The sequence below is a fragment of the Scyliorhinus canicula genome, chromosome 1, assembly GCF_902713615.1.
Source record: "Scyliorhinus canicula chromosome 1, sScyCan1.1, whole genome shotgun sequence".
NCBI lineage: Eukaryota > Metazoa > Chordata > Chondrichthyes > Carcharhiniformes > Scyliorhinidae > Scyliorhinus > Scyliorhinus canicula.
The window spans coordinates 68,541,123-68,565,353 of NC_052146.1; the positions used below are offsets into that span (position 1 = coordinate 68,541,123).

The following is a 24,231-nucleotide window of genomic DNA, read 5'->3' on the forward strand; positions in this document are numbered from 1 at the left end:
TACCAGCGAAGCCCACTTTCAAGAAAGAATAAAGAAAAAACACTGGAGGTAATTAGTGGACAGACCAGTTAAAAGTGACAGGTTCCCTTCCCTGAAGTACACTTGTGAACCAGTTGGACTTTTACAACAACCCAACAACTTAACATGGTGACTTTCTCTCTGGCTCCAGGCTGCCAATTACAGGATTATTGCATTCAATTCACAACTTGCTATTTTCTGATTTAGACTAATGTCTTCCAGGTTACTAGTCCAGTACCATAGCTACCAAAGCTTGGAGTTGTCCTGATTTCTCACCACAATATGCAGAAGCTCTGGAGAAATGGTGCACAAGGAGTAAAAATGCCCCCTCTCTCTCTGAAAGGTTTCCTGCAAAACATTATGATGGGAGATCAAAAGTTAAGAATGGAAAAGGAAACTACATAAATAAAAGCAAATTACTGCGGATGCTGGAATCTGAAACGAAAGGGAAAATGCTGGAAAATCTCAGCAGGTCTGGCAGCATCTGCAGGGAGAGAAAAGAGCTAACTTTTCGAGTCCGATGACTCTTTGTCAAAGCTAACAGACCGAGAAAGTGGGAACTATTTATACTGTGGAGTGAGCATGAAAGATGAGTCATAGCCACAGAAACCCAGGGAAACCGGGTGCTAATGGTCACAGATACCGAGGGGAAGGAGTGTTAATGGCAGTCCCCAGAGAGGACAAAAGATGTGAAAGGTCAAACAGCTGAGAAACTAACATCAGAGGATGAACTGTAGGTGTGGGGGGAGGGGAAGGGGGAAGCAAAGAGAAGAAAGGTGCAGGAAAGGTGGATAAGATTAGGGGGGGGGGGGGAATTAAATGTATATTAAGAAAAAAAGAAATGGTAAAAGAAATAGTTAAAATGAAATGAAAATAAATGGATCGAGGTGGGGCTGATCATCTGAAGTTGTTGAATTCGATGTTCAGGCCGGAAGGCTGTAGCGTGCCTAACCGGAAGATGAGATGTTGTTCCTCCAGTTTGCGTTGCACGTCACTGGAACATTGCAGCAGGCCAAGAACAGACATGTGGGCATGGGAGCAGGGTCTTTTGTTAAAATGGCAAGCAGCGGGAAGGTCAGGATCCTGAATATGCACACAGACCCAAGATGGAGGGGGGGAGGGGGGAGGAGGGGGGGGGAGGAGGGGGGGAGGGGGGAGGAGGAGGGGGGGAGGAGGAGGGGGGAGGAGGGGGGAGGAGGGGGGAGGGGGGAGGGGGGGGAGGGGGAGGGGGGGGGAAGGAGGGGGGGAAGGAGGGGGGGAAAGAGGAGGGGGGGAGGAGGGGGGGGAGGGGGGGAGGGGGGGAGGAGGAGGGGGGAGGGGGGAGGAGGAGGGGGGGAGGGGGGGAGGGGGAGGGGGGGAGGGGGGAGGGGGAGGGGGGGAGGAGGAGGGGGGAGGGGGAGGGGGGGAGGAGGAGGGGGGAGGAGGAGGGGGGAGGAGGTGGGGGGAGAGGGGGAGGGAGGGGGAGGGGGGGGGAGGGGGAGGGGGAGGGGGGAGTGGGGGGGACGTTGATTATGTTTGCTTATTTTATTTAAATTTGATTTATTTAATTTTAATTTATGGTTAAGTTCTCTTGTTGGGGGGGTGAGGGGAGTGTGATACATGTGATGTTACGGTATGGGGGGAATTGTGGGTGTTATGGGGCTGTTAGTTGCATATTACTGCTTGTTGCTATACTTGTTGTTATATTTTTATATTTTCTGTAAAAAATTCCAATAAAAATTATTTTTTTTTAAAAAGCATGGAAGAGGTAAAGTTGGCAGGTGTTACACCTTCTGCGATTGCATGGGAAGGTGCCATGGGTGATGGGAGAGGTACTGGGTATGGTGGAGGAGTGGACTAGATTGTCTCGGAGGGAACGGTCTCTGCGGAATGCTGATAGAGGGAGTGAAGGGAAGATGTGTTTGGTGGTGGCATCACGCTTGAGTTGGCGAAAATGGCGGAGGATTATGCTTTGCATACGGAGGCTAGTGGGATGAAATGTGAGAACGAGGGGGACTCTACCCTTGTTCTGGGAGGGAGTGGAGGGGGCGAGGGTAGTGGCGCGGGAGATGGACCGCACACTGTTGAGGGCCCTGTCCACAATTGTAGGTGGGAAATCATGGTCCGAAGAAGAAGGAACACATTTTTGAAGCACCATTTTGGAAAGTGGCATCGTCAGAACAAATGTGACGGAGGCGAAGGAGTTGAGAGAAAGGGATGGAGCCCTTACAGGGTGTAGGGTGCGAAGAGCTGTAGTCCATATAGCGGTGGGAGTCAGTGGGCTTGTAGTGGATATTAGTGGATAGTCTATTGCTGGAAATGGGGACAGAAAGATCAAGGAAGGGAAGGGAAGTGTCTGAGATGGACCAAGTGAAAGTGATGGAGGGGTGGAAACTGGAAGCGAAGTTGATGAATTTTTCCAGGTCCGGGCAAGAGCATGACATGGAAACTACATCACAGGTGAGAAATATGAATTATTTCCCCCTGTTTTCTAGGTGGTAACTAATCCGTATACCTCCAAAATGTTGGCCACGGGCAAAATCCAAACTTGTGATGTGACTCACACTGGGCCCCATATTGGTGAGGGTGTTACATTGTGCCCACTGAAGGTGTGCTAGAAGTATGCAGGGCAGACAGATCATGGTGTAATAATGGTAATTTGACACCAGCAGTGCCATTTTGGAGCTTATCAATCCACCCTGTGCTCTCCCTTAATCGAGCAGAGCTAGGCACACATTCAGCAGCTGGAAGGATCCTCTCCACCAATATTATTTAAAGGGATCATCAACTACTTACAGATTGGTTGTGGGTTAATTTCTTCTAGCTGTGTGTGATGAATGGTATCAGTAGCTGCTGTAACGGTACCTTACCTTTAATGGCTTGGCCCTTTAAGACCGGGCTTGGAACCCTGGGGGACTCCGCCTCTGGCTCCGCCCCCAGGAAACGGTATATAAGATGAGGCTCACTCGGCAGCATGTGATGAGCACACTTCTCAGCTGCTGTTCAGTTCTCAGATGATTAAAGCCTTTGAATTACCTATCTTCTCTCCTGTGTCGTAATTGAGGGTATTTCACTGTGGTTTCAAATCAACAAGTATTTGCTGCTTTCTCGTTTACAGTTGCAATTGTGTGACAAAAGGCGTTTTTTACTGACTTCAAAGTTTCTACCCAGCTCGAGTACAACTAATAGGCATCCTGAAATACACCACAACTGGGAGAATGATCAGAGGGTTCATGGACCAAGGGATACTGCTGGAAGAGGGAGGAAGGGAAGGGTCAGAAAGGCCCCAAGAGGCCATATATACCCAGGGTGTTCAGGGAACCTATGAAGAACAATGTGGGTGATGCCTATACTTGAGTTAGGATGTCCTCTGTGAAATCCGCCATCTACTACAGCCACAACTCCAATAGAGAGCAGAGGAAGTACCAGTGACTCGGAAGGTGACCGTGGTGACACCTTTATGTGTTTGGCTCCCAGCAGACGGGAGTTGGAGTTATTCACAACATTTCACAGTTTGTTGCTCACTGTGGTGTCAGGGAGGTCACTGTGACTCTCTACTCATTAAGGGCCAATTACATTTCACTCTCTTGCCAGAAGGAATCAGGTTGAGTGAGAATGTGGTCGTGCTAGAATTTCAGCTTTCCCCAAATTGCAGCCACATGTTAACACTACCCAATACTGGAACCAAAAGGAATTTGACTCCCTCGATGTCCAATTGGTGTGTGTCCTGTCTGGTACTCTCACAACACACAATGTCTTCATCCTGTGGCAGTGCAGTGTGTCACAAGAAACCAAAGGGTGGATACTGAACGATAAGGGCTATGACATGGCCGATGATACCAGTGCACACCCAGTGTACAGTATGCATACAATGAGAAATCTGTGATGTCCTTTAATAGTGATCGAGCAGACGATTGGTTTGCCGAAAGATTGGCTGGGATTTTCTGGGCCGACCATGGTGGGACCTGCCATGGGTGTGTGGTGGGCAGCATGGTAGCACAAGTGGGTAGCACTGTGGCTTCACAGTGCCAGGGTCCTGGGTTCGATTCCCCGCTGGGTCACTGTCTGTGCGAAGTCTGCCCATTCTCCCCGTGTCTGCGTGGATTTCCTCCGGGTGACCCGGTTTCCTCCCACAGTCCAAAGACGTGCAGGTTAGGTGGATTGGCCATGATAAATTGCCCTTAGTGACCAAAAAGGTGAGGAGGGGTTTTTGGGTTGCAGGGAAAGGGTGGAAGTGAGGGATTAAGTGGATCGGTGCATACTCGATGGGCCGAATGGCCTCCTTCTGCACTGTATGTTCCATGTAAACCACTGACTTTCCCAGACAAAGTTTCTGCAGCCTGGACAATTTTGAAGCAGATTCGTTATAGACAGCAGAGTGTGTGTCAAAATTCATGATTATCAACTGCATTCTGCAATGTATAATGGACAATATACAATGGACAATATACAATGGAAAGGTACATGTACAGTGGAAAAAAATGCCCTCAAATGATTAAATAAATTATCTTGTGTCAGAGTTTCTACTTTTATCTGTAACTCTGATATAATTTTAGATCTGTTTCTACTTTCTATCACAACATGAATGAAAAATGAAATGAAAATTGCTTATTGTCACAAGTAGGCTTCAATGAAGTTACTGTGAAAAGCCCCTAGTCGCCACATTCCGGCGCCTGTTCAGGGAGGCTGGTACGGGAACATTCAGACTTGCCTGCTGGTTCTCACACAAGTGACCGGCACAGTGATTAACACAGTGTTTGCAGTATATGTATAGCCCACAGATGAATAAATTTTGATTTAAGAAAAAATATTTGCCTAAGCACGACCCCTTTTTGCCTGGGCTGTCTGTGAAAAACTCATTCCAGGAACAACCAGTGACTTGAACCCCAATTGTCAACTCCTTATGTTCCCTGCATCATCGCATATTTGGCCACAATGGAAAAAACAAAGGCACCCCAAATTAGACACTTAAGTCAAGTTTATAAATGAGATAAACAAACTAACAAATCATCTTTGTGCGTTCCTGTAGTGACTGTCTTCCGCGTGCCTTCGATTGTTCATGTGCCATGCCAATGGTTGCACCATGGTTGGTGTACGGTTGCTGTTTTTTTTTACTGGGGAGAGGCTTGCAGTTAGTTTTGGATCTAAGACCCAGCTGTGGAATGTACTATTATTGCAGGGGTAGCCGGGGCTGGCTGACTGACAGGAAACAGTGAGGGCACTGTTGGATCGACAGGGCTGTCAGCATGAATACAGTCCTCCTGAGAGAGGACAGCAGGTCTGTGCTGCATGGAACCACTGCCTCCATCCAAGGGCAGCGCCTCAGCAATCCGATTGGAGGACAGATTGCTGCGATGCTGTGACACCCTGCAAGCCTCTTTGCACAAAGCAGTCAACAGCCACGGTGGCAGGAGTATGGCAGTCAACTGGCCTTACATAGCCAGTCAACGGCAGTAGCTTCCACTGCAACACCCAAGACACCTGGTGGCTGTTGTCTCTGCTGCAATGGAAAGTTCATCATCAGCCATCTAACCCTGCACCATGGTTTGCTGCACGCTTCATATTTTCATGCTGGAAAAGATGGGCTCCAATCTGCCAAGATGGTGTTGGGTTCCTCCAATCTGCTTAACGTCAGTCATAGATATTCTGACAGGCTTCCCAATGTGTCAAACATTGTTTCATAGAATCCCTACAGTGCAGAAGGAGGCCACTCGCTCCATCGAGTCTCAGAAACAGCCCCTACCTAGGCCCACGCCCCATCCCCGTAACCCCACCTGAGCTTTGGACACTAAAGGGTAATTTAGAATGGCCAACCCACCTAACCACACATTTTTGGACTCTCAGTGTTCCTCTGCAGGTATTTCCCAGCAACATTTGGATCCTCTGTGCCAGAACTCAATCTGGCACCAGCACTATCCTTGCCCCCTGACCTGGCTGCAAGCCACTGGCTCCGTGTCTCATCACATGCAGGGCCTGCTTTGGATATGGCCTTTATATTACGCATCACGTCAGGAGCTGCATGGATGAAATTGACCTTGATCATCCGCATAGACAAGTTGGGCCGAAGGGCCTGTTTCCATACTGTTAACCTCTATGACTCTATCACTATCTTCTCAGTGCTCCACTGCTGTCTTTCTAGGTCGCACTTCCTGCCTGGCTATCTGAAATGAGAGAGCCAAAAGAGCAAACTGTGGTTTCAGGAAGGTGGGGGTCAGGGGGTGAGAAAGTAAGAGGTGCATGTTTTTGCCATCTGCATTGTAAATCACATAAGATGCAGGATTACAGATAAGGATACTGCCACCTTTGATGGTTTCAGCCCTGTTACTGACTATGGTCTCAGCAATTGTCATCCCAATAATGACCAGCACTGTCTTTTCCATAGGGGCTAGGACATAGAGAAATAGCTGCTTCCCTTTGTGGTTAGCTTCTGCTGCGCACCTACCCGATCACCCCCATGCACCCCACCCCTTCCACCAGTTGTGTGCCACTTTTTCTTGCATGAGAGAGCTAAATGTGTCAGTAAGTATTGCACAATATGTTTGAATTGAGTTGTCACTGTTGAATAGCTAGAAGTATGTGCAGGCTGTGAGATGTGGCCGTGCTACCTTCTGCCAGTGCCGCCGTATTACCTTCCATGGGAGTTCATTTCTGCCACCATCACGGCAGTCTACATCCCCCTCCTGGCGGAAATGAAGAAGGTGCTTGATGAATTGAACACCGCTGTAAATAACAATGAAACAGAACACCCAGAGGCCTTGTTCATCGTGGCCGGGAACTTCAACAAGGCCAACCTCAAGAATGTACTGTCAGAATTCCACCATGACATCTCCTGTTCCACCAGGGGGGCCAACTGCTACACAAACATCAAAGGCACCTACCCGATCCATCCCCTGACCACACTTATAACACAGGCTGCACCTGGATGCGGCTTTAACCATAAGATACCCCAGAACTTAAAGTTAGTTCAATCTGATTTATTGAACCAGTAGCACAGTTAGCACCGTTCTCTATCAGTTCGACTCTCTGCTAACCCAAGTGTGGTTACTCTGTCTGACTGAACCAGACCAACTCTTAGCCACGTGCTGGAGGTGTGATAGTGTACATACACCCTGACTCACTCTGTAGGTGTTCATCACTGGAAAGAGGCAGAGTGTGAGTGCCTTGTGCCTTTTATAGTGAGATACCACCCCTGAGTGTCCTGCCTGCTCATTGGTCATGTCCTGTTCTCTGTGTTCATTAGCTGCCTGTCTGTGTATCATTATCTGCATGTCTGCATATCATGACACTTATGTGGGAGAATCCGGTTAAGGAGACCGTGCAACACTGGTCTGAAGCAACAGAAGAGCTCCTACGTGACTGCCTGGAGTCAGTGGACCGGTCCATATTCAAGAACTCAGCGGCCAACCTAAACGAGTATGCCACCATCGTCACAGACTTCAATAGCAAGTGTGTAGAAGATTGCATGCCAAAGAAGATAGTACGGACATTCCCCAACCTGAAACAATGGTTTAATCGGGAGATACTCCCTACTAAAGGCCCAAAATGCCTTGATCCACTGCAATTCGCATACCACCGCAACCAGTCCACAGCAGACACTATCTCCCTGGCCCTAAACTCCATCCCTGGGGCATCCCGACAACAAGGACTCCTACGTCAGACCTCTACCCCACCTTCAACTCCATAATCCCAGCCAAGTTCATATCAGAACTCCAAAACCTAGGACGTGGCTCCAGCCTCTGCAACTCGATCCTCGACTTCCTGACCCATAGACCCCAATCAGTAAGGATAAACAACACTTCTTCCATGAGAGTCCTCAATACCGGGTCCCCACCAGGCTGCGCTCTTAGCCCCCTACTATACTTCCTGTACATAAACGACCGTGTGGAAAAATTTGGCTCTATCTCCATCTACAAGTTTGCTGACGACGCGACCATAGTGGGTCGGATCTCAAATAATGACGAGTCAGAATACCGGAGGGTGACTGAGAACCTAGTGGAGTGGTGCAGCGACAACAATCGCTCCCTCAATATCAGCAAACTAAGGAGCTGGTCATTGACTTTCAGGAAGTAAAGTATCATACACACCCGTCTGCATCAATGGTGCTGAAGTGGAGATGGTTGACAGCTTCACATTCCTAGGTGCGTACCTCACCAACCATCTGTTCTGGTCCACCCAGGTTGACGCTACGACCAAGAAAGCACAACAGCACCTATAGTTCCTCAGGAAACTAACGAAATTCAGCATGTCCTCATTGACTCTTACCAATTTTTACATGTGCACCATAGAAAGAATCTTATCTGGCTGCTTCACAGTCTGGTATGGCAACTGCTCAGCCCAAGATTGTAAGAAACTATAGAGAGTCGTGAACACAGCCCAGCCCATCACGCAAAACTGCCTCCCATCCATTGACTCTGTCTACACCTCCCGATGCCCTGGGAAAGCGGGCAGCATAATCAAAGACCTCTCCCACCCGGGTTATTCACTCTTCCAACTTCTTCCATCAGGCAGGAGATACAAAAGAGAACATGTTCTAATAGATTCAAAAACAGCTTCTTCCCCACTGTTAGCAGACTCCTGAATGACCCTCTTATGGACTGAACTGATCTCTCCACATCTTCTCTACTGAGTAGTACTACAATCCGTGGTACACCTGATGCCTGTGGCTATGTATTTACACTGTGTATTTATGTATGTGCCCTGTTTTTTCATGTATGAAACGATATGTTTGGACTGTACGCAGAACAATACTTTTCACTGTACCTCGTGAATAAATCAAATCAAATCAATCAAATGCGGCTGTGAGGGTGGAATGGAATATTTGGATGCCAGGTTTGCAACCTGATGGATTCTCCGGCTGTTCACTGGTGGCGGGAATCTCTGGCCCTGCTGGCAGTGCATCCCCGCCTGCGGGTTTCCTGGCGGTGTGGGGGGTTTCAATCAGAAATCTCATTGCCAAGCGGCGGCAGCAGAGAATCCCACCACCAGCAACAGCCATGGCCAAATTCTCTGTCCTCACTAGCAGCAGTAGCGGGATGGACTCACAACAGAGAATCCCGGCCCTGATTTAGAGAGCGATTGGGGTGTGGTAAATCGAGCAGCACCTGAGACTATGCTGCAGGGGATGAAATCCAGCCCTCACTTAGCTACCTATGTGAGATTATTGGATTTCCTGAGGCACTGCAGCTAGGGCTTTGGGACTGATGTCTGTGAGTGACATCCATGACTGTCTGCTCCTATGCATCCTGACCACCTGCAGAAGAAGGACATCTCTCCTCCTTCTCACCTTCTCCAAGAACAGCTCCAAAAAGCTTAGAACCCACTCCACATGGCTCCATTCTTCAATGTATCCCAGGTAACAATGACTTCCTGCATGACCGCCAACACCTGCTCCAGCCACAATGCATATCCCCTTTGAGAGATGCAAGCTAGCTTTAAACAGTGCTAGTTGCTCATGATGTTGTCCCCTTGTGCTATACACAATGCAACAGTCCTATCAGAAATAGAATTGTGGACTACATAGCAATTTATACAATCATAGACTATAACAGCACAGAATATAGCCATTTAGCCCATTCTGCGAATACTGCCTCTTTGAAAGAGGTGTCCAATTGCTTCTACTCCCCTACTCTATCCCCAGATGTTTCCGTTTCCAGCATATGTACAAACCATATTATACATACACACATATATATATCCTATTTTATACATATGTATATGTTGTGGATTGTATATTCATGCAAAATAATAATAATTGCTTATTGTCACAAGTGGGCTTCAATGAAGTTACTGTGAAAAGTCCCAAGTTGCCACATTCCGGCACCTGTTCGGGGAGGCCGGTAAGGGAATTGACCCGCGCTGCTGCCTCGTACTGCATTACAAGCCAGCTGTTTAGCCCAGTGTGGTAAACCAGGCCCTTAACTAATACAAAAAGCTAATACAATGAATAATTATTGTGTTTCTACTGTTTGCCTGTTTCTTCCCCCATTTAATACATTTGTTTAGTATTGAATGGCCCAAACCTAGCCTGGTATAAAGAACAAAGAAAATTACAGCACAGGAACAGGCCCTTCGGCCCTCCCAGCCTGCGCCGATCCAGATCCTTTATCTAAACCTGTCTCCTATTTTCCAAGGTCTACTTCCCTCTGTTCCCGCCCATTCATATACCTGTCTAGATGCATCTTAAATGATGCTATCGTGCCCGCCTCTACCACCTCCACTGGTAAAGCGTTCCAGGCACCCACCACCCTCTGCGTAAAAAAACTTTCCACACACATCTCCCTTAAACTTTCCCCCTCTCACTTTGAAATCGTGACCCCTTGTAACTGACACTCTTGGGAAAAGCTTGTTGCTATCCACCCTGTCCATACCTCTCATAATTTTGTAGACCTCAATCAGGTCCCCCCTCAACCTCCGTCTTTCCAACGAAAACAATCCTAATCTACTTTTCTTCATAGCTAGCACCCTCCATACCAGGCAACATCCTGGTGAACCTCCTCTGCACCCTCTCCAAGGCATCCACATCCTTCTAGTAATGTGGCGACCAGAACTGCATGCAGTATTCCAAATGTGGCCGAACCAAAGTCCTATACAACTGTAACATGACCTGCCGACTCTTGAACTCAATACCCCGTCCGATGAAGGCAAGCATGCTGTATGCCTTCTTGACCACTCTATTAACCTGCATTGCCATCTTCAGGGTACAATGGACCTGAACTCCCAGATCTCTCTGCACATCAATTTTCCCCAAGACCCTTCCATTGACCATATAGTCAGCTCTTGAATTTTATCTTCCAAAATGCATCACCTCGCATTTGCCTGGATTGAACTCCATCTGCCATTTCTCTACCCAACTCTCCAATCTATCTATATTTTGTTGTATTCTCTGACAGTCCTCCTCACTATCTGCAACTCCACCAATCTTAGCATCATCTGCAAACTTGCTAATCAGACCACCTATACCTTCCTCCAGGTCATTTATGTAGATCACAAACAACAGTGGGCCAAGCACGGATCCCTGTGGAACACCACTAGTCACCCTTCTCCATTTTGAGACACTCCCTTCCACCACTACTCTCTGTCTCCTGTTGCCCAGCCAGTTCTTTATCCATCTAGCCAGTACACCCTGAACCCAATACGACTTCACTTTTTCCATCAACCTGCCATGCGAAACCTTATCAAACGCCTTACTAAAGTCCATGTATACGACATCTACAGCCCTTCCCTCATCAATTAACTTTGTCACTTCCTCAAAGAATTCTATTAGGTTTGTAAGACATGACCTTCCCTGCACAAAACCATGCTGCCTATCACTGATAGGATCTATTCACATCTGGAAGAAAATAGACTTATCCCTCAGTATCTTCTCCAACAGTTTGCCTACCACTGACGTCAAGCTCACAGGTCTATAATTCCCTGGATTTTCCCTGCTACCCTTCTTAAACAAAGGGACAACATTAGCAATTCTCCAGTCCTCCGGGACCTCACCCGTGCTCAAGGATGCTGCAAAGATATCTGTTAAGGCCCCAGCTATTTCGACCCTCGCTTCCCTCAGTAACCTGGGATAGATCCCATCCGGTCCTGGGGACTTGTCCACCTTAATGTCTTTTAGAATACCCAAAACTTCCCCCTTCCGTATGACAACTTGACTGAGAGTATTTAAACATCCATCCCTAGCCTCAACATCCGTCTTGTCCCTCTCCTTTGTGAATACCGATGCAAAGTACTCATTAAGAATCGCACCCATTTCCTCTGAGTCCACGCATAAATTTCCTCTTTTGTCTTTAAGTGAGCCAATCCTTTCTCTAGTTACCCTCTTGTTCCTTGCATACGAATAAAATGCTTTGGGATTTTCCTTAACCCTGTTAGCCAAAGATATTTCATGACCCCTTTTAGCCCTCTTTATTGCGCTTTTGAGATTCATCCTACTTTCCCGATATTCCTCCAAAGATTCATCAGTTTTGAGTTGCCTCGATCCTATGTATGCTTCCTTTTTCATCTTAGCTAGTCTCACAATTTAAAAGACTTCCACATTTCAAATGTGGATTTACCCTTAAACAGCTGCTCCCAATCCATATTCCCTAGCTTCTGCCAAATTTTGTTATACTCTGCCTTTCCCCAATTTAGCACTCTTCCTTTCGGACCCCTCTTGTCCTTGTCCATGAGTATTCTAAAACTGACGGAATTGTGATCGCTTTTCCCAAAGTAATCACCGACTGAAGCATCAACCACCTGGCCGGGATCATTCCCCAATACCAGGTCCAGTATGGCCCCTTCCCGAGTTGGACTATTTACATACTGCTCTAAAAAACTCTCCTGGATGCTCCTTACAAACTCTGCTCCATCTACGCCTCCAACACTACACTAATCCCATTCAATGTTGGGGAAGTTAAAATCTCCCATCACAACCACTCTATTGCTCCTACATTTTTCTATAATCTGTCTGCATATTTGTACCTCTACTTCATGCTCGCTTTTGGGAGGCCTGTAGTAAAGTCCCAACAATGTTACTGCACCCTTCCTATTTCTCAGCTCCACCCATATTGCCTCAGTGCTCGAATCCTCCATCGTGCCCTCCTTAATCACAGCTGTGATATCATCTCTGACGAGTAATGCAACTCCTCCACCCCTTCTACCTCCCTCTCTATCCCTCCTGAAGCATCTATACCCTGGGATATTCAGTTGCCTGTCCTGCCCTTCCCTCAACCAAGTCTCAGTAATACCAATAGCATCATATTCCCAGGTTCTGATCCAAGCCCTAAGTTCATCTGCTTTACCTGCTATACTTCTCGCATTAAAACAAATGCACCTCAGACCACCTTTGCATTCATAATCTCTTCCCTGTCTACTCTTCCCCTTAGTCACATTGAGTTTATTGTCTCGTACCTTACTGGCTTTAGTTGCTGCTTCTTAACTGACCTCTAACCTCCTAATCTGGTTCCCATCCCCCTGCCACATTAGTTTAAAACCTCCCCAAGAGTGTTAGCAAAAGCACCCCCTAGGACATTGGTTCCAGTCCTACCCAGGTGTAGACCATCCGGTTTGTAATGGTCCCACCGCCCCCAGAACCGGTTCCAATGTCCCAAAAATCTGAACCCCTCCCTCCTGCACCATCTCTCAAGCCACGTATTCATTCTGACTATTCTTGAATTTCTACTCTGACTGTCCCGTGGCACGTAGCAATCCTGAGATTACTACCTTAGAGGTCCTATTTTTTAACTTAGCTCCTAACTCCCTAAATTCTGATTGTAGGACCTAATCCATTTTTTAACCTATATCGTTGGTGCCTATATGCACCACGACAACTGGCTGTTCACCCTCCCCCTTCAGTATGTCCTGCAGCCGATCGGAGACATCCCTGACCCGAGCACCCGGGAGGCAACATACCATTCGGGAGTCGGTGCCCTGAGCCTGGCTACTACTGCCTTCCCCTGGTGAGTCATCTCCCCCAACAGTATCCAAAACGGTATACCTATTTTGGACGGAGATGACCGCAGGGGACACCTGCACTGCCTTCCTGCTCTTTCTCTGCCTTTTGGTCACCCATTCCCTGACTCCGTCACCAATCCTAATCTGCGGTGTGACCAACTCACTGAACATGCTATACACAACCTCCTCAGCATCGCGGATGCTCCAAAGTGAGTCCATCCGCAGCTCCAGAGCCGCCATGCGGTCTAACAGGAGCTGCAGCTGAACACACTTCCCGCACTTTGTCACTGTTGAAGATAAGGAGAATGGAATCAGTCAGTGACGTAATCTCTTGGCATTAACCAGGGCACACTCTAGGTTATATCAAATTACCTGTCCAGATAAAAGCATTTCAAAATATTCAGAGAAGGCAAGTTAATTCAAAAACACAACTTCTTCACGGAATTCTTAACAATTCTTTTGTTTATTCATCCTCTTCCCTCATCCACCACTCAGATTCAGGCTAAAATGCTTTGAACATGCCCATCCACAGTGGAAAATCATTCCATAGAATCTCTACAGTGCGGAAGGAGGCCATTTGGCCCATCAAATCTGCACTGACCCTCTGAAAGAACACCCTACCCAGGCCCACTCCCCTGCCCTATCCCAGTGACCTCAGCTAATCTGCACATTTTATGAACACTAAGGGGATATGTTAGCATGGCCAATCCACCTAGCCTGCATATTTTTGAACTGTGGGAGGAAACCGGAACACCGGGGGGAAACCCACGCAGACACAGGGAGAACATGCAAACTCCGCACAGTTACCCAAGGCTGGAATCAATCAGGGACCCTAGTGCTGTGAGGCAACAGTGCTAACCACTGTGCCACCCGAATTAGTGATTCAGATAGTTTTTTTTTACAACAATCGCCAATGAGAAATGAAATGAAATGAAAATCGCTTATTGTTACAAGTAGGCTTCAAATGAAGTTACTGTGAAAAGTCCCTAGTTGCCACATTCCGGCACCTGTTCGGGGAGGCTGGCATGGGAACTGAACCGCGCTGCTGGCCTGCCTTGGTCTGCTTTAGAAGCCAGTTATTTAGCCCCGTGCTAAATCAACCCCTTGTGCTAAAGCCCTTATGGTTTCGTGGTCACCATTCTAGATTTCTATTGATTTCAAATTTCTACCATGGTGGGATTTGAACCCAGGTTCCCAGATCTTGCTCTGGGCCTCTGGATTAATAGTCGAGTGACATACCACATGCTCATGGTCACTACAATCAAATGATGACCGGGTGGTTTCGGTAACAGATTCTCGGTCTGTGACACCAGTTTCACACCAGCGTGACAAGTAGAAAATCTAGCCCTTGCATTTGTATGGCACCTTTCTACAGCCAATGCAGCATTTAGTGGTGGCTGCTGTACAGACAGCAGTTAGGTTGCACTTGATCAGCCAGATCGAGTAACAGCTAGGGGAGTGAGCAATCAGCCGTGCTTTCTCTACTCATGTTCCTCTTCTCGCTACTCAGTTACTTCTCTTCACCTTCAACCTCAATTTGTGTTTTCAATGTAAATGAAGAGAAGGGAAAGCACAACAGATGCTAAATCACTGAGTGTCTTTAAGACTGAGATGTAGCATTGTGGATAGCACAATTGCTTCACAGCTCCAGGGTCCCAGGTTCGATTCCCGGCTTGGGTCAATGTCTGTGCGGAGTCTGCACATCCTCCCCGTGTGTGCGTGGGTTTCCTCCCGGGTGCTCCGGTTTCCTCCCACAGTCCAAAGATGTGCAGGTTAGGTGGATTAGCCATGTTAAATTGCCCTTCGTGTCCAAAATTGCCCTTAGTGTTGGGTGGGGTTACTGGGTTATGGGGATACGGTGGAGGTGTTGACCTTGGGTAGGGTGCTCTTTCCAGGAGCCGGTGCAGACTTGATGGGCCGAGTGGCCTCCTACTGCATTGTAAATTCTATGATTAATAAAGGGATCAGGGATTATGGGGAGAAGGCAGGAGAATGGGGATGAGAAAAATATCAGCCATGATTGAATGGCGGAGCAGACCCGATGGGCCGAGTGGCCTAATTCTGCTGAGTGGCCTAATTCTGCTGCTATGTCTTATGGTCTTATGGTCTAAATGTCATCATTCTTCCTTCTATCAATTCGAGCTAGCTCTGACAGAATGAACTTGAACAGCAGCACTGAGCTTGTGAGACTCAGCTGTCATTAGCAATAAATGACAACCACATTCACTACAGTACCTCAGTAAATTGTTGTTTCTGCTCCTCATCCGCTACAGGATGATTATGATGGTTCAAGACATCTCCTTTTTGAGCACTCTGCTCCACTCCCCTAAATACCCTTTGATGACACAACAATGTGCGAGGACAAATTTCCCTGATTCAGCTTGGTTGCAAAAACCAGCAGAACATGTTTAACATTCATGACTATTTTATTCAAATTTCCTCGCCCCTCTCAGGGATTCAGACATTCTATATTTAACATTCCAAGGAAACACAAACACTAACCTGACAGACACCCGCCCTCATCAACTCTCCCTGGCATCCAGTCCAACATCTTGCATGGAACAGGTGTAACCACTACCCTGTAGCTCTGGAGTTCACTCAGGGCAATTTGACCGTCACAGACATTCTGCTGTAGAAGTGTTTTTTAAAATAAATTTAGAGTACCCAAGGATTTTTTTTTTCCAATTGAGGGGAATTTAGCGTGGCCAATTCACCTACCCTGCACATCTTTTAGATTTAGTGAGGGTGAGACCCACGCAGACACTGGGGGTCAACTGTAGAAGCTATTGAGCAATTAAACTCTGCCAGACATGCAACTCGAGGGCCAACACAGTCCAGGGACTATTAACATCCAGCTGCACCTACTAATGGCTATTTAGCAACTACATGCAGTCATTTTGCATAAATCAGCCAAAGTCAGGAATGGTCTACCTTTCACAAGTGAAATTAGGACACCTCTACACGCAAGGATAGTAGAAGCTTGGAACTGTCATCCACAAATAGCATTTGATGTAAGATCCCCTAAATCTGAGATTGACAGATTTCCGTTATCTAAAGGTATTGAGGGATATGGGACAAAGCTGGGTTATTGGAGTGACATTGCAGATCTCATTCAGTGGCAGAACAGGCTTGAGGGACTGAATAGCCTCCAATTGTTCCTATGCTCTCATTCTGTAAGCCTGGGTCTGATTAGAAGCAAGGTCCTGTGGTGAAAGGCCAGTGATTAAAGCGCAAGTGCCCCTAATATGATAACATACACTGGAAGACTGTGAACAGTTTTGATCACCTTAGGTGAGGACAGATATACTGGCATTGGAGGCAGTCCAGAGAAGGTTCACTCGGTTGATCCCAGTATGGATGATGTTCTTATGAGGAGGTTGAGCCTGTCCTCTTTGGAGAATGAGAGACGACATTATTGAGAAGTATAGGATCCTCGGTGGACTTGACTGGGTAGATGCTGAGAGTCTCTGGGACAAGAGGACATAAACTTAGAGTAAGGGGTCACCTCAGAGATTCATCCACCGAGCTGAGGAGGAATTTCTGCTCTCAGAGGGCAGTGAATCTGTGGAATTCTTTACCGCAGAGGGCTGTATAGGCAAGGTGGTTAAGTACGTTCAAGGATGAGATAGACAAATTTTTAATCAGTAAAGGAATCAGGTGTTGTGGGGATAAGACGGGAAAATGGAATTCAGGATTATCATATCAAATCAGTCATGATCTCAATGGCGGAGCAGACTTGATGGGCCGAATGGCCGACTTCTGCTCCTACACCTTTATGGTCTTATTATAAGCTGGACAACTCTCCCTGATCCCACCCTGTACCCACAGCGATGCCAAAGCTGCCATTTGTTGGGCTTCAAATTATATTTGAACGGTGGGGTTCATTTTCACTTTCTCTGCCCACTGCCCATCTATTCTAAAACCCAATCTATTTGCATCCCTTTAAAATCATCCAGCTCTCCCAGATTACCACCCAGGCGGTGAAGGTACAAATGAACCCCGTGATATTTCCAACTAATGTAATCATGGGAGGCAAGCCTGTTGGAATGCAGAAACAGGAGCAAAATTGGAGAATTTCTGAAAGTCTTATGGGCCGAGATAGCAAAAGAAAGTAGTCAAATATATTGCACTTGCTTTGGAGGGGATAGGATAACAAAATACAAGTATTGTAGGCAGCAGGGCATGTGGGTAAATTATCACATTAATTATAAGGCTGTACTCGGCTTGAAAGCTCACGACCCTCATGCGAGTGCAGAGATCTCACCGCTGAGTGCATCCGTAATTCTTCCCAGGAAAATCATTACTTGGTGTAACACGAGCTGCCTGTCATTTTGCATCCGCATTTGTCAAGTACAGCTGTCATTGATCAGGTGATCGAGCCACACAGGGTAAGGGGTACCGATTACGAGAAACAATACTATGTGGTGGTTAGAGTCAAGGAGACGATTATCACAGAAAATAATTCGCATCTGGAAACATAATTTATCAAATAACTGTGGAACTAACCTATCTGCATAAGTTAAGTACAGATGCAATACAAATATATATGTATGAGCATGCAGTTATAAATATTCAAGATACAATTCTTGGTGTTAGTTATATAAATAGAAGCAAATGCCTAAATATAATCATATCAATACAGGAAAGGTGGTGTTGCCATAATCTGTCACATAGAGTATATAAAAACGACTTGGGATAGGATTCCTGGCAGGACTCCGCTAAGCTCCTGCTGTAACCTGGTTGGAAGACTAGCAGAAAACCCACAGAAACAGGCATTGCGGTAGGGAGGGTGGGATTGGGAATTCCCACAAAAAGTAATGCCACTTGCTCCAGGACGGATCACCTTGCATGTGTTCAGAATGCTGGGATATAAAACCTTGTAAAGTCGATAACGGTGGGCAAGGCGAAGAACTGTATCAATATTGACACCAAACGCCATGAGGTTTCATTTCTTCAGAACAATCAAGGCTAAGGAAGCATCCTACTCCTTCAATTAACAGATTGGCTGGAATTCTCTGCCCATTGGGATTCTCTGTTCCCGCCAGCAACCCACTCCTTCCCGCGGGTTTCCCGACGGCATGGGGTTGCATTGAGAGGCGACGGGAATAGTGAATCCTGTCGGCAGCAACGGACCCACTGCTGAGAAACACGCAGCTGGGAGACCGGAGAATCCAGCCCATTGTGTTCCTTCCTGTTGAACACCCTGAAGATAGGTGCACATAAAGCCCTCAGTTTGTACCGGAGTGTTCACCACTAAGGTAGTTCTGCATTCTCTGAGATGAATGTGAAAGATTTCACATTGCTGTTCAATGAAGATCATAAAATGTTGGAGCAGAAGTAGGACGTTCGGTCCACAGAGTTGGGCCATTCAATGGGATCATCGCTGATCTGATATGATAATCCTCAAACCTCCACTTTCCCACCTTATCCCAATAATCTTTGGTTTCCTCACTGATTAAAAATCTGTCTATTTTAACCCTGGAGATACGTAACAACATTGGGCGGGTATTTACGGCCGCGTTGGGCTCTCACTTGAGCGCATCGCGGCCCATGAATGCCGGGAAAGCACTCCAGCGAGCATCCCGACAGCCTCCATACCTCACAAGATTCTCCGATGCACTGCGAGACGTCGGAGTCGGAACCCTGCCCCAAATGGGCGTAACCAAATGACGCTCACGGAGGTAGGTCGTAAACCTACTTCTGACCTACCTGGCGGCATTCACCGGCCTCCCCAGGGAGGGTGCAGCTGGGTGCTGATCAGTGCTGGTCCAAACAAACGTGGACCAGGTGAAACAGCACCTGGGGGGTGGAGTCTCCTGGGCCACCGGAGACCCCAGCGTGGCCAGGATGAGTATAGGTTGGCTACCTGCCCTTTCCCTGTAATGCAGCACATTGGCACTGCCCAGCTGGCACCTGGAACTGCCACCCTAGCACTGCCAATGTGCCTGGATGACACTGCCAAGCCAACAGGAGCATTGCCTGGGTGCCAGAGTGGCAGTGCAAGGGTGCCTGAGTACCAGAGTGGCACTGCCAAGGGCCAGGAGGCGAGGGGGCCTTGCCCAAAGAATGAGGTTGGAGTGGGGGTTTGAAGGTTGGGAGAGTGCAGGGCAGGTAAGTAGGCACCTCTAGGAAGTTGAGGGGTGAAGGGTGCGAATCCCGGAAGGGAGGAGGTGCTGGGACCCAGGGACTCTATAGCGGGGTGTCCTTACTTGGGGGTGTGTGGGGTAGTGCCCATGTGTCCATAGGGTTAAATTGCCCATGGGTGCAGGATGTGGGGGACCCACAAGCTCACTTTGAGATCGGCGCACTGTTTCAAAATGGCAGCCCAATCTCTGAGTTCAGCTCCCCGGTGCTAAAAATAATTTTTAAGTGTGAGCTAAACCAGTGTGAAACTCCTCATGGCCCAAAAAAGTGATTAAGTGTCATTAAATAGCGATGGGGAACTCACCAGCAGAGCCAGCGGGAAACTCCCTGAAAAACCTGCCACAAATGAACTTCAACATTTTTTGGGAGAATCGGGCCCCCAGCCTCGACAGCTCTCTGCAGTAAAGAATTCCACAGATTCACAACCCTCTGAGAGAAGAAATTCCTCCTCATCTCTGTCTAAAATGAGCAACCATTTACTCTGAGGTCAGGAGAAAGAGAGTTGTCCTCGTCAAAATGTATTGGTCATCAACCATCTAAAACAGCTGATACAGCCATTATTCCATTGGTGCCTTGATGTATGCAAATTGATTGCTGACTTCCCTACGTTAAAGCTGCATTTCATAGTATATCATCAGCTGTCGAGCAATTTGAGGTTGAGATAAATCCAAGTCTATCTTGCTATTCACAGCTGGCAAATTGAGGCTGTGTCATGGGGTGAAGAAACCAATATGAGGGAGTGAGCTACTTGACCCTTCTCCTTATCCAGCTTATCCCTTGTGGTCAGAGTGGAAGGAAGGATTACTGCACAGCCTTTGTGAAAAAGAGAAAGATTTGCCTTTCACGTCCTCAGTCTCCAATTTTCCTGCCATATTTCAGTGGATAACTGGCAGAATTACCGAGAGAAATGGTTTAAGCAAACATTTTTATTTAGAACCTGCAGCAAAGAAAAGACTCACTTCAAATGCTCTATGCTGGTGTCCGTGTCACTGGAGCCTCCTCCTACACTTCTTCATCTAACCATATCAGTACGGTCTTTTGTTCCTTTCTCTCTCATGTACTTATCCAACATCACCTCAAATGCATCAATCCTATTTGTCTCAATCATGAACTCCACCACTATCCAGGTATAAGTGCTTCTCCTGAATTCCTCATTGGATTGGTTAATACCTATTATCTTTTTATTGATTAGTTTTTAGTCATTAGTTTTTGGTGCACCTTCTATTGAAAACGAATCCTCCATATCTTCAATGTTTCTCCAGTGGCCCTGTGCACAATGTTCCGACTGGAGAGCGAACACCCGTAGAATTTCAGGGGCCAGTGTCTTAACCACTCCACGGTGACATGCTCCAAATAAATAATAGTGCAGAGGCAGAAGAGATTGCAAGGAATATTGAGGCAACAATGTTAAGTGATTTAAAGAAGTAGGTGGCAAGGGGAGGGGAGAGGAGAGACTAAGAGGAAATGCACATCCCAAATGGGAAAGATGGTGGGGTAGGAAGTGGTTGACTATTGATACAATGATCAAAAGGGACAATACATGTACAACAGTCTGGTAGACATTGGCTGACATATAAGGAGAAGAATTTTCACTAAAATGTTTATTAATGAATATTGTAGAGGTGAACAATGTGGTGAGGGTATCAGAGACCCAGAGGAAGGAGAAGCGTCCAAAGCTATAGGCATAAGGGAGGGAATATGAATTAGTGCCACCATTTTTCTGAGCACCAGCGGGGAGGAAATTAACGTTGATTCTATAGAAAGTGCAGTATACATTAAGTAGAAATTTAATCTGTGATGTAAACTCAGATTCAGTTAGACCAAGATCTAAATGCTTGGGTAAAGAGGGAATACTTAAAACCAATTTACTGGAAGGTAATTTTCATCAACATTCCAGCATAAGACGTCTGAATAATGCCCAGATGAGCAGGGCAAATCCATACCCCATGTCAGCAAACTCAAATTAAAATTACAATTGAAACAAAGAGAATCATAACTGCCGAGATAAAATGTAACAGTAATATAATATTTTCATATTCAGTATTACAACAGGAAGGACTGTCCAACAAGTGTGGATCATTGGAAGCCACAAAGTCACTTGAAACTGAGAATGAACATGAAATAGTAACTGTTTTATATGCTTACTGCCTTAAATTATTTTCAAAGGAAAACACATTGCTCGCACACCATCCAACACAGCACCGCCCCCTCCCCAACAAACTGAAATCTTCAATCTAAAGGAGCGAGATGTTCTGGAGCAGCTGAATAGGCCAAATCCCTCAGGTTTGACAGGAATTATCAGAGTGTTGAGAGAAGATATTGAGTGTATTTGTCGGGCTTTAACAATCATGGGCGAGAGAATGTGATGATGTCAATAGATCAAAGCAGGTTACTGTAGTCTTCATAATCATATTCAGAAGCAGTGATCAAATAGATAAAGGTACCCACGATGTGTTAGTCTTGCAATGACTGTCAGAAAACACATTTCGGAACTTTCTGTTGCACAACCTAGTGACCAAGAATTAACATACACGAATGCACATGCATACCTGGCAGGAAAAGTTGATAAGATTGTTTAAAAAAAAAGCCGATGGGATCTCTTGGCTTCATAAATAGTGTCATGCAGTATGAAAGCAATGAAGCTGTGCTAAACCTCCAGTTGGAGTATCGTGTCTATTTCTGAATGCAACTCTTCAGAAAGGATGTCATGGCCTCAGTGAGGTTGAGGGTCTTCAGTTATGATGGGGGGATTGGAGATGCTGGGATATGTATTCCTTAGAGAGGATAGAGGGGAAATTCGGTAGAGTTGTTCAAAATCACAAGGGACTTTTGATGGGGTACATAGGGAGGATGCATTTCCAGCAACAGAAGGGTTGGGACAGTGAGGCAGATTTATGAGGCAGATGGAAGATGAGATTTATTTTACACAGCAGGTTGTTATAATCTAGAAGGCATGACTAAAAGGGTGGAGGAAACGGATTCAGTCGTGACTTTCAAAGGGGAATTGGATATATAGTTGAAAAGGGGGGGAACCAAACAATTGCAGGGCTTTGGGAGAAAGAGAAAGGGAGTGAAACAAATTGGTTTCTCTTATAAAGAGCCAGCACAAGCAATGATGAATGAATAGCCTCCCTGTGTGCTGTCTGATTCTAAATAGTTAGACATGAGCAGCATGGTTAGCACTGCTGTCTCACAGCAGCAAGGAACCAGGTTCAATTCTAACCTTGGGTGGCTGTCTGTGTGGAGTTTGCACGTTCTCCCCGGTCTATGTCGGTTTCCTCTGGCTACTCCAGTTTCCTCCCACAGACCAAAGATGTGCAGGTTACGGGGATAGGTGGGGGATTGGGCTCATTCAACCTAACCAACATATTGTAGGTTCTCCACCCTCCCCCGAACCCCCATCAAAAACACAGGGCACCATAAAATCTAGCCCAATGCTTTCTATGCTTCTTTGGCTTCAAGAGTGGTATGGAGAGGAGAAAGTTAATTTCCCCTTATTGTTAGAGTATTTCACTTTATTGTTTTTTGAAATGTATATATGTAGCAATGTTCTATAATATCATTCTGCAGTGAACCAATCCAAAACATTCATCTCTCTGCCTCTTGCAAAGCCTCTCGCAAACCTCTCTCCAAATTACTTTGATGAAGACATACATGCCTCTTGCCATGTGCCTGACTCACTGTGCGCAGGGAATATGATATAAAGGACAGGATTTTCTCTGTGGGCTTCTGAATCTGACTAGTCAGAAGCCTGCTCTTTGTGGGGACCAGTCACTCATTGTGATTTTCTCCAGGGATGACGATTAATGGCCAGAGGGTTTAGCTCACTCTCACCCAATGAAGTTCCCCACAGTTTCAGGCGGGATAGAGGGGGATGTAAAAGGGGTGGCGAAGTTGCGCTACTGGTAAGGGAGAATATCACAGCTGTACTACGAGAGGGCGCCTCAGGTGGCAGCGAGGCTATATGGGTAGAGATCAGGATTAAGAAGGGTGCAGTCACAATGTTGGGGGTTTACTACAGGCCTCCCAACAGCCAGCGGGAGATAGAGGAGCAGATAGGCAGACAGGTTTTGGAAAAGACTAAAAACAACAGGGTTGTTGTGATGGGAGACTTCAGCTACCCCAATATTGACTGGGACTCACTTAGTGCTAGGGGCCTGGACGGGGCAAAGTTTGTAAGGAGCATCCAGGAGGGCTTCTTAAAACAATATGTAGACTGTCCAACTAGGGAAGGGGCTGTACTGGACCTGGTATTGGGGAATGAGCCCAGCCAGGTGGTAGAAGTTTCAGTCAGGGGGCATTTCGGGAACAGTGACCACAATTCAGTAAGTTTTAAAGTGCTGGTGGACAAGGATAAGAGTGGTCCTAGGGTGAATGTGCTAAATTGGGGGAAGGCTAATTATAACAATATTAGGCGGGAACTGAAGAACCTAGATTGGGGGCGGATGTTTGAGGGTAAATCAAAATCTGACATATGGGAGGCTTTCAGTATCAGTTGAAAGGAATTCAGGACCGGCATGTTCCTGTGAGGAAGAAGGATAAATACGGCAAGTTTCGGGAACCTTCGATAACGAGAGATATTGTAGGCCTCGTCAAAAAGAAAAAGGAGGCATTTGTCAGGGCTAGAAGGCTGGGAACTGACGAAGCCTGTGTGGAATATAAGGA

The 24,231-nt window shown here is 46.7% G+C and overlaps 1 protein-coding gene across 8 annotated transcripts in view; it reads right to left on the minus strand.

Moving 5' to 3' along the window:
* The window catches only part of LOC119963410 (apoptosis-inducing factor 3), a 199,507-nt gene that overhangs the window by 131,077 nt on the left and 44,199 nt on the right, over nt 1-24,231 (minus strand). Inside the window, exon 1 of one of the 8 annotated variants that reach the window (XM_038792502.1) lies at nt 15,658-15,678. The exons of the other annotated variants lie outside the window; for them this stretch is intronic. The gene's annotated coding sequence lies outside the window, so the exon portion shown is untranslated. Of the gene's footprint in view, nt 1-15,657; nt 15,679-24,231 lie in introns of those variants that run through there. 8 annotated transcript variants of the gene reach the window in all.